This window comes from Phoca vitulina, unplaced genomic scaffold (genome assembly GCF_004348235.1).
Source record: "Phoca vitulina isolate PV1807 unplaced genomic scaffold, GSC_HSeal_1.0 scaffold14, whole genome shotgun sequence".
In the NCBI taxonomy this organism is placed as follows: Eukaryota; Metazoa; Chordata; class Mammalia; order Carnivora; family Phocidae; genus Phoca; species Phoca vitulina.
In genome coordinates, this window is record NW_022589717.1 from 43,792,407 (window position 1) to 43,806,630 (window position 14,224).

A 14,224-nucleotide genomic window follows, 5' to 3' on the forward strand; every position below is an offset into this window, starting at 1 on the left:
TAGGAATATCCAGGTGCCACTTTATTTCGTTTGGCAAATACTGATCATTTCTAGCTGATAAACCCTGGCATTTTCCTATATCAATATAACCAAGACATTCATTGAGAACAGAAGGAAGCAATTAAACCCCATACATAATTATTCAAAAGAGAGACCAGCTATGTTTTTATTAGTCATTTAAGTAATCAAGTTCTTAAAACTGCTTTGGAGGTTAGCTAAACCCAAATCAAAGTTTTTTTCTCTAAAGGGCCGATCATTTCTACACATTTGTTTACATACTAAATCGACACAATATTAAATATTTGAACTCAAATTCTACACTTGGGCATGTCCTGTTACTATACTGCAAATGATCACATTCAATCACAAACTGGTATCATTTTTTAAACAGTTTAGCATAAACATGGAATTATGTCATTAGAAATTATTAATATCCTTCCAAAAAATATCAGATTGTCAAACTATCCATTTTCTCTTCCTTCAGCACACAACTATGCTATAAGATTTTTTCCTTAAAAAAATCATCAGTGTCTAACTTCCTTATGTAATGTCTTTTTATCAGCTTGTTGAAAGCATACTTTTTTATATTCATGACCTCCATTTTCCTGCTTCCTATTTACATTTTTTTCCTATTTACTTTCTAACCTACTACAATCTGGTTTCTGATCCCACTAAGACTCTGAAAATTTTCAAGGTTACCAATGACTTCCTAGTTCACAATTCAAATGGACCCTTCTGAGTAAACTTTGCAATTAACATTTCCACTGGAAATTAGTTTGTATCCATATAAGTATTTTTTTCCTCTCATAAAAACATATGTTCACTGTAGAAAACTTATAAATCATTCACAATTCGACAACCCGAAGCACCTAACGTCTAAGGTTATTCACTTCCAAATTTCCTTCTCCTCATATGTATAAATACATACACATTTTATCATTACAAAACTGGATTTTACTATAGTTATTCTGATTTTACCTTAATATTAATCAGCATATTAAGTTTAAGATTCTGAGTCTCTCCTCACATTCAGTATCCTTAAAAACATTATTTTTTTCCTTAAAAACATTATTCTTAACTGACTATATAATATCCATAATATTCCACCAAAGAGTGTTCTATAATTCACACATTAAAAAAAAAATCTCTCCTCTCTTTCATATTTATAACAGCACTCTCTCCTGGGTTCTTCCAATCAATCTTCACTATTTTTCCCAGGCTTTTCTCTTCCTTGGCTCAACACTAATGTCAATATTTTGTCAAGGTTCATTCCTCTGGTCCTTCTTCTCTTCTCATTCTGAGGCTTTAACAAATATGTTGCCAATTCCCAAATCTCAATCAACCTTGCAGTCCTTTTTTCTTGAACGTCTATGTATATTCAACTGACCTCTGGACAACTCCACTCTTTATGTAGCAAAGCTACTTCAAACAATTTATAAACCTGACTTCATCATTCTTTTTACTACGTGATTTTATTCCTACTTTAATTATTGATCACAATCTGCCACCCAAGTCAGCAAGCTGGGAGTTATCTTTGCCTCTTTCTCTACTCCACCAAAAACCTGTCAAATTACTAATCCACCTCCTCCTAACTCTCTAACTATCCCTTTAGTTTCTGCTCTTTAGTTCATGCTCTCTTCTCTTGACTTCTGACTTTCCAAGAGTTTCCTAATTTATCATTATACCTCTTAGTCTATTACTTACCCCATTCTATTCTCTACAATGCAGAGTAACCTTTTTAACAGTTTCTTTCACATCAAAGCCCACATAAATCTTTCAGTGGTTTCCATTATCTTCATAATATATGAATATAGAATACATCCTATTCTGTTGCACGGCAGATAAGGCCATTTGTGACCTAGCCGTATCTATTCTCATCTCTACCAATGCCTATATTCTAGCCATGACAACTCCTTGTGGTTTATACACTATGCCATGATTTCACTCATCTTCTTAAAATGGCTACCTCTACTCATCTTTCAAAATGCAAATCAAACATTTCACCCATGGAGAAAGCCTTGCTCATACCTCCTCCAGTAGTTAAGTGTGACATGCCATACCATTTTTATATATACAGTCTGCAGTAGTGCACATCAGTGTATTATAATGGTGGACAGGCAGTATACTATGATGGTTAAGAACATGGACTATGAAAGACTTCAAATTCTGTCAGTTCACACATTTGTCAATGTCACCTAACCATTGCTGACCTTCAGCAAAATTACTTAAACTTGCTGTAAGTTTGGGCATAAAAATACTGCCTACTTTGTGGGTATGTCAGAATAAAAAGTATTATTATATGAATGTGTTCTGCCTGTCTCTTCTTGGAGCCTGACCAAAGGCTACTGCCCACTCAGTTTCTTCCCCTCTTCAAAGGGATCTTGGCATTAGCTTATTAGTTCCGTGAGCTTTTGAGATATGAGTCAGAGAGTGGGAAGGTGAAGGAAAACAAGAAATAGGCAAGGCTGAGCAAAGATGTGAGGTGAACTATGAAAAGATGAATGGAAATATCTACAGTTACAGAAGAGTGGGTGGAGGAGATCTGAGTATCACTATAGACTATATCTTCCTTTCATGGTATTTGACAACTTTAAGTAGAAAAATCTGAGTTACTTTGAAGCAATTTTTTTTTTTAACATTTCAGTTTGAAATATTACAGATTCACAGAAAGGGAAAATGTACAGGGAGTTTTCATGGACCCTTCATCCAGCCTCTCCCAATTTTATCATCTTGCATAACTACAGTACACTATCAAAGCCAGGAAACTGATTCCAGCAGTTATACATGCACATATTGTGTATCTGTATTAATGCAATTTTGTCACACATATAACTTTATGTAACCACATATAACTTTATGTAACCACCACCAAGATACTCAGTTGTATTATTACTATACACTTCACAGCCATATTCACTACTCCCATACCTAACACCTATTAACTACTAATATGTTCTCCATCTTTATACTTCACAAAATTTACATATTGGAATCATACAGTACATATCCATTTGATGGACTGTGTTTACTTCGTATTATTCCTTGCAGTCCATTCAAGGTATTGGATGCATAAATCAATGGTTTTTCTATTTTACTGCTAAGTAATATTCCATGGTATGGATGCACCATAATTTGTTCATTCATTCACTCACTGAAGGATATTGGGTAGTTTCAACTTTTTGGGTATTAAGAGTTAAAGTTGCTAAGAAAATTCATGTACAAGTGTCTGAGTGAAATTACATTTTCTTTACTCTGGGACATAGGTGCCAAGAGTAGAATTACCTATGGTAAGTCCATTTTTAGTTTTAAAGGGGACCGTCAAACTATTTTGCAGAATGGCTGTATCACTTTACATTCTTACCAACAATGGATGATCCAGTTTCTCCACATCATCACCAGCACTTGGTTTTTATCATTTTAATTTTAGTCACTCTGATAGGTATGTAATGATACATTAATGTGGTTTTAATTTGCAATTCCCACATAGCTAATGATGTTATCTGCTATGTGTATATCCTCTTTGATGAAATGTTTAGCCTGTCTTTTGCCCATTTTCTAATTGGATTCTCAGTGTTTTTAATGTTGAGTTTTGGTGATTCTTTATGTGTTCTACATACAAGCCCTTTGTTGAATATGGGGTTTACAAATATTTTCTCCCAATGTGTAATCTGTATTTTCTTCCTCTTAACAAGATCTTTTGCAGAACAAAAGTTTTTAATTCTTTTTTTTTTTTTTAATATTTTATTTGACAGAGACACAACAAGAGTGGGAACACAAGCAGGGGGAGTGGGAGAGGGAGAAGCAGGCTTCCCGCTGAGCAGGGAGCCCAATGCAGGGCTCGATCCCAGGACCCCGGGATCATGACCTGAGCCGAAGGCAGGTGCTTAACGACTGAGCCACCCAGGTGCCCCAAAAGTTTTTAATTCTGATGAAGTCCAGTTTATAACATTCTCCTTTTATTTGACACCGAGTCTAAGAACTCTTTGTCTAGTCTAAGGGCTGAAATTTTCTCCTTCTAAAAGTTTTACAATTTTATGTTTTCCCCTAGAGTGAATGATCTCTTTTAATTCTTTTATAAGGTGTGAGGTTTAGGTCAAGGTTCATATTTTTGCCTATGAATGGAAGTCCAATTTCTCGAGCACTCATACTGAAAAGGCAATCCATCCTCTATGAATTGCTTTTGCTTCTTTTTCAAGAATCAGTGGGGCATATAATTATAGATCTATTTGTGGATTTTCCATACTGTTCCATTAATCTATGTATCTATCCCTCCACTAGTACTATACTGTTTTGATTTCTATAGCTGTAAGTAAGCCTTAATATAAGGAAGAGTCATTCTTCCCACTTAATTCTTCAAAACTGTTTTGGCTATTTTAAGACCTTTCTCATTCCATATACATTTTAGAATAAGTTTGTCTATATCTATAAAAAATGTTCCTGAAATTTTACTAGGAATTGCACTAAACATAGATCAATTTAGGACAACTTGCCATTTTTACTACATTGAGTCTTCCAATTCATGAACATGGTATGATTCTCTAAGTATTTAGGTCTTCTTTGATTTCATCAACATTTTGTCATTTTAATTGCATAAATCCTGCATGTCTTATTAATTTTTTTTCATTTTTTGGAAGCAACTGCAAATGGTATTATATTTTTATACACCTGTTCATGGTATGTATTGAATGTTGTATCTTATTAACTATAATTAACTCATTTTTTAGTTCTAGGAGAGTTTTTGTAGTTCTTGGGATTTTCTAAGCATATAATCATGTCAACTGGAAATAGCAATCATTTTATTCCTTCCTTCTTTTCAACTCCGTATGCCTTTTATTTCTCTTTCTTGCCTTACTGTAGTAACCAGAACTTCCAGTACAATGTTGTGATTTGAGTGGTGAGAGCTAATGTATCTTCCCTTTTTCCCAACTGCAGAGGAAGAGCATTTAGCTTTTATCTATATGAAGTTAGATTTAGGTTTTTTTTTTTCTTTTTTTTTTTGTAGATGCCTATTATAAAGTTGAGGGTGTGCCCCTTTATTTCTAGTTTACTGACAGTTTTTGTCATGAACTTTGTCAAAAGATTTTCTGCATCAATTGATATGATTATATGATTTTTCCTCTTATTGAGATTGTGGATCATACTGATTTTCTAATACTGAAACATGATTTGCATTTCCATGCTAAATACCACTTGGTCATGTTTGGACTAGAGTCACCAAAACTTTATTACAGATTTTTGCACCTAGGTTCATGAGATATATTAGGTCTGTACTTTTCTTTTTTGTGCTTTGTCTAGCTTGGGTATCAGGGTAATACAGGCCTCAAAATGAGTTGGGAAATATTCTTTCTGTTTCTATTTCCTAAAAGATTGTATCATTGTATCAAATTGATGTTAATTCTTCTTTGAATGTTTGGTAAAATTCTCCAGTGAAACCAGGTACGCCTGGAGATTTTTTTTTTTTTGATAGCTCTTAGATCACAAATTCAATTTTTAAAAGTTACAGGACTATTTAAGGTACCTATTCCAATTTGGTAGTCTGTAGTTTTCAAAGAGTTGGTCTATTTCTTCTAAGGTGTTGAATTTCTGAGTGTCAAGGTACTTGTTATTATCTTTTTCCTAAAAGAGCTGTAGTAATATTTCTTGTTTTATTCCTGATATGGGTGATTTATGTCATCTTTGTTTTTATTGTTGTAGAGATTATCAATTTCATTCAATTTTTTCTAAGAACCAGCTTTCTGTTTCATTAGAAAATTTCTCAATAGTTTTCCCATTTTCAATTTCATTTCCACTTTTAATGATTTCCTCCATTCTGCTTGCTTTGGGTCTATTTTGCTCTTCTTTTGTCCAGCATCTTGAGGTAGGAACTTAAGAGTGCTGATTTGAGGCCTTTCTTCTTTTCTAAGCATCTAGTGCTATAAATTTCCTTCAGAGCAGTGCTTTAGCTGAATCTCACAAATTTTAATATGTCCTGCATCTATTTTCATTCAGTTCTATGTATTTTTAAGTTTCCTTTTAGATTTCCTATTTGACCCCATCTTATTATAAGTGTTTTAATTTTCAACTGTTTGTAGATTTTTCCTGTCATCTATTATAGATCTCTAGTTTGGCTCCATGATGTTCAAAGATTATACTCTGTGTAATTTTGATTCTTCTGAATTCCTGAAGGTTTTATGATCCAGTATATAGTCTGTCTTGGTGAATGTCTCATTGCATGTTAACTCATTTCCGCTTAAAAAAAAAAAAGTATATTGTGCTATTGTTGGGTAGAACGATCTACCAAGTATAAATTAGAACTTGGTAGCTTGTGATGGTGCTTAGCTATTCTGTATCATTGCTAATTTCTGTCTAGCAGTTCTATCAATCACTGAGAAGTAGGGTGTTGAAGTCCCAAACTATACTTGTGGATTTATCCTTTCAGCTGTTTCCACTTTATATATTTTGAAAGTCCATTGTTTGGCATATACCCATTTAAGACTGAAATAACTTCTTATAGGAATGATTCTATTATTATATAATGTCTCTCTTTGGCTCTTTGTCCTTAGCAATTTTACTTGCTCTGTTAACAACAGATTCTTTTAGTTTACTTTGTTTGAGAATGTCTTTATTTCCCCTTCATTCTCGAAGGACAGTTTAATCAGATAAAGGATTCAGGATTGACAGTTCTTTTCCTTTGGCACTTGAAAAATGCTGTCATTTCCTTTTGTACTCCATAGTTTCAGATGAGGGATCTGATGTCATCCAAATTGGTGCTGCTTTATAGGTAATATGTCATTTCTCTATCAATATTTAAAAAATTGCTTTGTCTTTTACTTTCAGAAATTTAATAATATTGCTTGGTGAAGATTTCTTTGTTTATCCTAGTTGCAGGTTTGGTGAGCTTCTTACATCTGTAGGTTTATGTCCCTTGCCAAATGTAGAAAGTTTTCAGCTATTATTTCCTCAAATAGTTTTCTCAGTCCCACACTCTCTCTTGTCCTTTGGGCTCCAACGATAGAAATGTTAAATCTCTTCTTATTGTTCCACAGATCCTTAAGACTGAAAAATTTTCTTCTGTCATCTCCACTCTACCACTGAATCTATCCAGTGAATTTTAAATTTTGGTTATTATATCTTCCAATTATATAATGTTCATTTGGTTATTTTTTTATAACTTCTGTTTCTTCACTGAGATTTTCCTTTTTTTTTATTCATTCAAAAGAGTTTTAATGGCTTGCTGAAGCATTTGTTTGAAGCAGCTTTAAAATCTTCATCAGGGCGCCTGGGTGGCTCAGTTGGTTAAGCCACTGCCTTCAGCTCAGGTCATGGTCCTAGAGCCCCAGGATCGAGTCCCCGCATCGGGCTCCCTGCTCAGCGGGGAGTCTGCTTCTCCCTCTGACCCTCTTCCCTCTAGTGCTGTCTCTCATTCACTCTTTCTCAAATAAATAAAATCTTTATTTATTTTTTTTTTTTTTTAAAGATTTTATTTATTTGACAGAGAGAGACACAGCGAGAGAAGGAACACAAGCAGGGGGAGTGGGAGAGGGAGAAGCAGGCTTCCCGCGGAGCAGAGAGCCCGATGCGGGGCTCGATCCCAGGACCCTGCGATCATGACCTGAGCCGAAGGCAGACGCTTAACGACTGAGCCACCCAGGCGCCCCTCAAATAAATAAAATCTTTAAAAAAATAAAAAATAAAATAAAATCTTCGTCAGATAATTCCAATACGTAATTCATCTTGATAACAGTGGTAGCGTTGTGGCCTTACTCATTCAGGTTGTGGTTTTCTGGGTTCTTGGTATGACAAGTGTTTTTTTATTATGTCCTGAATAATTATTTGAAAACTCTTAATACCTTCAATTTTAGCAGGCAAAAGCTCCATTTAGGATTAGCATTTAGGTTCTGGCCTACTTTTGTGGGCTTTAGGTCTGATGACAGTTTGCTTTCCTGAACCCTTGTAATTAATCTGCTTCACTGTTCTGGTGCTGATGGTGCTCCTGCTCAGTCTCTCCTGGCGCTATCTTGTGAGAATGAAAGTTGCCTCCCTGAGCCACCTGCTGTTATTGGAAGATCTCCTGAGAGTGGGAGGCAGATGACACTTGGTCTGGGTCTTCTTATGTTGCTAGGTGGAGGGCACAGAGATACAAAGGCCTCATGGCTGCTACTCTGATGTGGATAAATGGAATCACCTGCTAGTGCCCTAGTTGTTGAGTGGAACTGGGATTGTCCAGGCTTTGTTGCCACTGATGGGTCAAACTGCCCTCCAAGTCACCTGCCCATGCTCTAGTTGTGGAATGAGATTGGGGCAGCTTGAGGCTTCATTGTTGCCCACAGCTTACAAGAGGATCCCGCTTAGCAGATCCTGAGATTCCACTTTCCCAGTAATTTGGCAAGTGAGAGCAGGCTTTTGGTTTTTGTTTTTGCTTTTTTTGTCTGTGGTGGATCTGGGAGGCAAGCATGGCCAACACCCAGCCCACAATATATGGGAAATAAAAAAAACCCCAGGGAACCACACTATTTCTTAAGTCCTGAGGTCTCTAGTTAGTTCATCTTCTTCTTTCTAGCATATAGAATCCTACTACAGTTGTATGTTAACTAGTTTCCAAGGTATTTAATTCTATTTAGAAGGGAGGAGCAGGGAAAAGAAGGTTTATGTCATCTTGTTCTGGAACTGTGCTTAAGTTACTTTTTAGTAGCTAGGGTTTTTGTAATGCAGTATACTCTATGATAGGACCAGTATCATTAAGGTTTGACAGTTACATGGGACTGTTGTAAAGTCTAAAAGAGACTGTTATGGGTTGAACTGTTCTTCCAAAATCTGTATGTTGAAGTCCTAACCCCTAGTACCCAAGAATTTGAACTTATTTGGAAATAGAATATTTATCAAGTTAAAATTATATCATTAGAGTGGATTCTAATACAATACAACTAATGTCCTTATAAAAAGGGGAAATTTGGAGCAGACTCACATACAGGGAGAACACTATGTGAAATGTAGGCAGACATCAGGGTAATGATTCTAATATCAAGGAATGCTAAAGATTGCCAGCCAACCACCAGAAGAGAGGGAAGAGGCATGGATGATTCTGTCTTGCAGCCCTCAGAAGGAACCTACCCTGTAGACATGTTGATCTTGGACTTTTACCCTCCAGAACTGTGAGATAATAAATTTCTGCTGTTTAAGCTACTTGGTTTGTGGTATTTTGTTATAGCATCCCTAGAAGACTAATACACAGATAATGTATATAAAATACTTAACATAATGCCTGGCATACTAAGCTTTCAGTAAGCAGCTGCTGTTATTATTTGTTGGTTTAACTGTCTATTTATTGCTTATCTTACAAAATCTTGCTGGCACAAAACAGTCAATAAAGTTTGTGTAATACTAAATAAATGAATGAATGAAATGTTTAACACTTAACTTCACATTTTTAAGGCATTTTTCCATTAGTATAAGTAAATACAGAATGATTTAAGATGAGTTAATAAGAAATAACATTTCTCAAGGGAAATAATTCAGTTTTTCTAAGTTACTCAACAGAGGAAAACTGATAACCAAGAAAAATTCTTGCACATGTGTACCAAGAAACATGTACAAGAATGTTCAAAGCAGAACTCATACCCAACTAAATAAATACCTACTGTCAGGGAATTAATAACTGTGGTAATATCCACACAAAAAAATATTATACAACTATACTCAACTACATGAATGAATCTTAGAAAAATAATGTTGAATGAAAAAAAACAAGTCCCAGTCTATATACAGTATAGTTTGTTTTTTTTAAAAAGATTTTATTTATTTGACAGAGAGAGAGCATGCACAAGCAGGCGGGAGTGGCAGGCAGAGGAAGAAGGAGAAGCAGGCTCCCCACTGAGCAAGGAGCCCGATGCAGACTCGATCCCAGGACCCTGAGATCATGACCTGAGCTGAAGGCAGACGCTTAACTGACTGAGTCACCCAGGCATCCCTACACTATAATTTTTATAATGCTCTAAAGTAAAATAGAATACTACACTGTGTAGGTGCATATACATAGGTGGAAAAAAAGTATTTTAAAAAATCCACAGTAATGATAAATTCAAAAATCAGGATAATGGGCACCTCTGGGAGAAGGCAGAAAAAAAGGTTAGGACATGAGATTGCAAACTACAGTTCACAGGCTAAATCCAGTCTGCCACCTATTTTTGTATGGACCATAAGCTAAGAATGGTTTTTCATATTTTTAAATGGTGAAAAAAATAAAGAGAATATTTCATGACTACATGTAAATTATAAGAAATTCAAATTTCAGTGTTCATAAATAAAGTTTTATTGGAACTCAGCCACACTCATTCATTTACAGTGTCTATGGTTACTTTTGTGTCACAATGCAGTTTGTAGTTATGACAGAGACCTTATGGCTAATAAAGCTTAAAATATTTATTATTCAGCCCTTTATAAAAAAACATTTGCCAATCCCTAGATTAGAGAGCAGTATATAGACTGAACTTATTAGTGCTCTACCCTCCTAAGTATAATATTTTGTTTCATAATTTACACATATATTACATATATTCTTATCTTTGTACCAAACATTTTATTTTAGAAGGATAAGAGAATACTTTTTAGAGAACTGAAAAATTTTTTTAAATAAACTTAGTACTGAAGAACTAACTTGCTCTTACGATACTTTTTAAAAAGAATCAGCAAACTATAATACCCAGCTCACATCTAGCTTGCTGCCTGTTTTTGTGAATACAGTTTTTCTAGAACACAGCCACACCCATTTGTTTTGTAGGACACAATATGGACTGTAAGGCCTGAAATATTTACTACTTGCCCTTTTACAGAAAAAGTTTGTCTACACTTGCTCTACAAAATTATCATGTCTACAAGTTTTACCTAAATTAAAGCAAATACTAATATGAGATTTAAAAAGAAACAAAGAGCAATAGTAAAATAGCTAAAAGCATAATCTCCAAAGTCACACAACTGGGCTTACATCCTGCCTCTGTATACTATGTGATCCTAGGCAGAGTACTAAGGACTCTGAGCTGGTTTCAAAACCTGTAACTTTGGAATAATAATTCCTATCCAAAGAATTATTGTCAGGATTAGACTCTCAGTTACTTTACTTTTTATTCATACTGTTTAGAAGAAAGCAAACCATTTGGCTGAAGTCTTCCTTGTTAGTTTCCCTGACTTTTGAAGATTTCATTTTTTATTTTTTGAAAATTTCAGTGACCCAAACAGGGAAATTTTGAATTCATATACAAGCATATAAAATTATTTTGAAATCCACATTTTCTTTAAATTTCAACCTAAAAATTATTTATGTTCCAAATGCTTATAAGTCAGGGACTTCAATTTCCTTTTGCCACAGAAACAATGTTATAATTCATTATGATTTCCCAAAGCACTTAATAAAACATACTGAGCAAATAATTTACAGCAGTTTTCCAATTCCAAAGGATTAATTTTTAAGACTCAGAACTTAATCTTAACTGTTCAGATTTGTTTATTTATAAAGTGATTTGTTAAAGTACTAGAAAACTTATTAGGTTTGAGACCTGCATGTGTCACAACCTCTTTAAAACTGCTTCTCTTCATCAGCAAAATGGAGATTTTAAATGGTTATAAGGATACACCACAGGATAAATGTATGTACATTTTCAAACTGTACAAATGGTGACTATTAATATTTATCAATAAATACTGCTGCCTTAAATCACTGATGTTAATTTTTTTTCTTGAGGGGTCAGAGTTATCATAAATATTCATTATTGTACTGTGCTCTAGGTATAGTTACATAAAGATTTAACTAGTTACAATGTTGAATTTGAGAAGTAAATAAGAGTCACAGCCCCAAATGACCACTATAAAGTTAGTTCCTAGGTATTATTCCATCCCCACTTAACACCAGTTTCTATTCACATTCATCACATCAAGGTCTCTGTTGGTCAATCTCTCCCTGACTGTTGGATGTTATACAAAATGAATGACAATGGAAATTGCAAATCTTGCCAAAGATGAAGGATTTCATAAAGATGATGACAGTAATATTGTAAAATTGTTCAAATCAGATGCAAAATCATCTATACATATGACAGGACAAATTAAATGAATAAAAGAAAACTGCAAAGAATTATAATGTTGATTCCTCAAAATATTTTGGTTATTAAAAAATTAAGAAATGATCTTTAGAAAACTGTCAAAGTCTCAGCCATTTTTATTTTTTATTTTTTTAAAGATTTTATTTATTTGAGAGAGAGAGAGAATGAGAGAGAGAGCATGAGACGGGGGAGGGTCAGAGGGAGAAGCAGACTCCCCGCTGAGCAGGGAGCCCGATGCAGGACTCGATCCTGGGACTCCAGGATCATGACCTGAGCCGAAGGCAGTCGCTTAACCAACTGAGCCACCCAGGTGCCCTCAGCCATTTTTAAAAAGTGGTTCTCTTTTATATTATAAAAGTACATGTAAAATCATGAAGTGAAGGGTGCACCATCTTTCATCAATTCTAATATGAATAATTTTTAACATTTTAATATCTCTGAAATGGGGTACATCTTATAGTCAATGGCATCTTATACTCTGTTATAATCTCATCAACTGTGGGCCAGAAATCAGTTGTAACATAAATATGTTATGCCTGAGTGATGTCTAAATTTTGTTAGTTTTTCTTTCTTGGTGTCATAACTGGACAACTGTAACCCCTTAAAGTTTTGATATAAGAAATCACTTATGGGCTTGTTCAAAAGGAAACTTGACCCCTGCTAGTTGTTGAAAACCTTCCATTGATTTCTTTTAATAAGAACAAGAAAATGCTAGCAATAAAACTTGCAGACTGGTGTTAACTCCTTGACAGAAAATCCAAGAGACAAAACTGGAGTACTCTTAAGAAATGCTGAAATCTCAATGCACTTGGTGTCGTAGAGGATAATATTACTTGAGAAAACATGAACATCAACAACCCTAATTTAAAAAAGAAATGACAGGACACCTGGGTGGCTCAGTCAGTTAAGCATCTGCCTTCAGCTTAGGTCATGATCCCGGGGTCCTGGGCCCACATCAGTATCCTTGCTCAGTGGGGAGCCTGCTTCTCCCTCTGCCTGCCACTCCCCCTGCTTGCCTGCACACGCGCGCTCTCTCTCTAATGAAAAGCAAAATCTTAAATAAATAAATAAATAAATAAGAAATGACTAGATATGAAAACAATGAATGGTGGATCACTACATCAAAAACTAATGATGTACTGTATAACAATAAATAAACATAATAAATAAAATTAACATAATAAAATAAAATTTAAAAAAAAAAAAAAGAAATGACCGGAGAGTCAAATTATAAATGTGAAGTAGATTTAGGAATGAATACCTTTATCAGTTTATTTCATTCATATTTTCCTTTTTATGGACTCACAAGAATGATATAATTAAAACATAAATCTGAAAGTTATTTTATAAAAAAATATAAATCTAAAAGCAAGTATAAAAGTTAAGTAACAAAAAGTACTGTACCAATTAAACTGGCAACACTTTTTCTCTTTTAGTCATACGTAAAATAATAATATGCCTTACAGTTGTATCTTGGATTTGATAAAACACATACAGTATTCATTACATAATTCTATCAGAAAAATTGCAATCCTCCCTAAATTAATTACTTTCAAATTAATATAGACTTAAATATAGCCAAAATTCTGATAAAAGTATAATTATTTTTTATAGAAAAATAAATTTTTATTATATCTCAAGATGGAATAGGTAAAACAACAAAAGCCATGTGATTAAACATCACAGAGATATAGGAGTATTTCTTCACATGTCTCTTGAATGTATTTCCAGGTTCTCTATTTATTTATTGTTTTGCTTTGTTTCAAGTTTTTATTTAAATTCTAGTTAGTTAACATATAGTATAATATTGGTTTCAGAAGTAGAATTTAGTGATTCATCACTTACATATAATACCCAAAACAAAATAATTTTTAAATTGTATTTTTCAAGGTAAAATCCCAACCAAACCTTTTTTTCACTCTTTACGCCAAATGTGGATCTCTATATTAGTTAGACTTACTTTAAGTGATCTTTTTCCAATATCAACAATGCTGGGCTAAGGAGAGTCTTCCTACATGACATAGGATTGAGTGACAGCACATAACACTATGAATGAGTGTTCCCACAGATTTCTGATTGTGTTTTCAAGGTAGACTCTGAAGTACTTCTTGAGATGTTACCATAGTCCTCTCCTACTCTCTCCTCCCTAAGCC

General features: G+C 34.3%; 1 protein-coding gene across 8 annotated transcripts in view; it reads right to left on the reverse strand.

Annotated features, from left to right (window-relative positions):
• The window catches only part of NEK1 (NIMA related kinase 1), a 226,358-nt gene that overhangs the window by 103,605 nt on the left and 108,529 nt on the right, over nt 1–14,224 (reverse strand). The gene's annotated exons all lie outside the window — the stretch shown is intronic.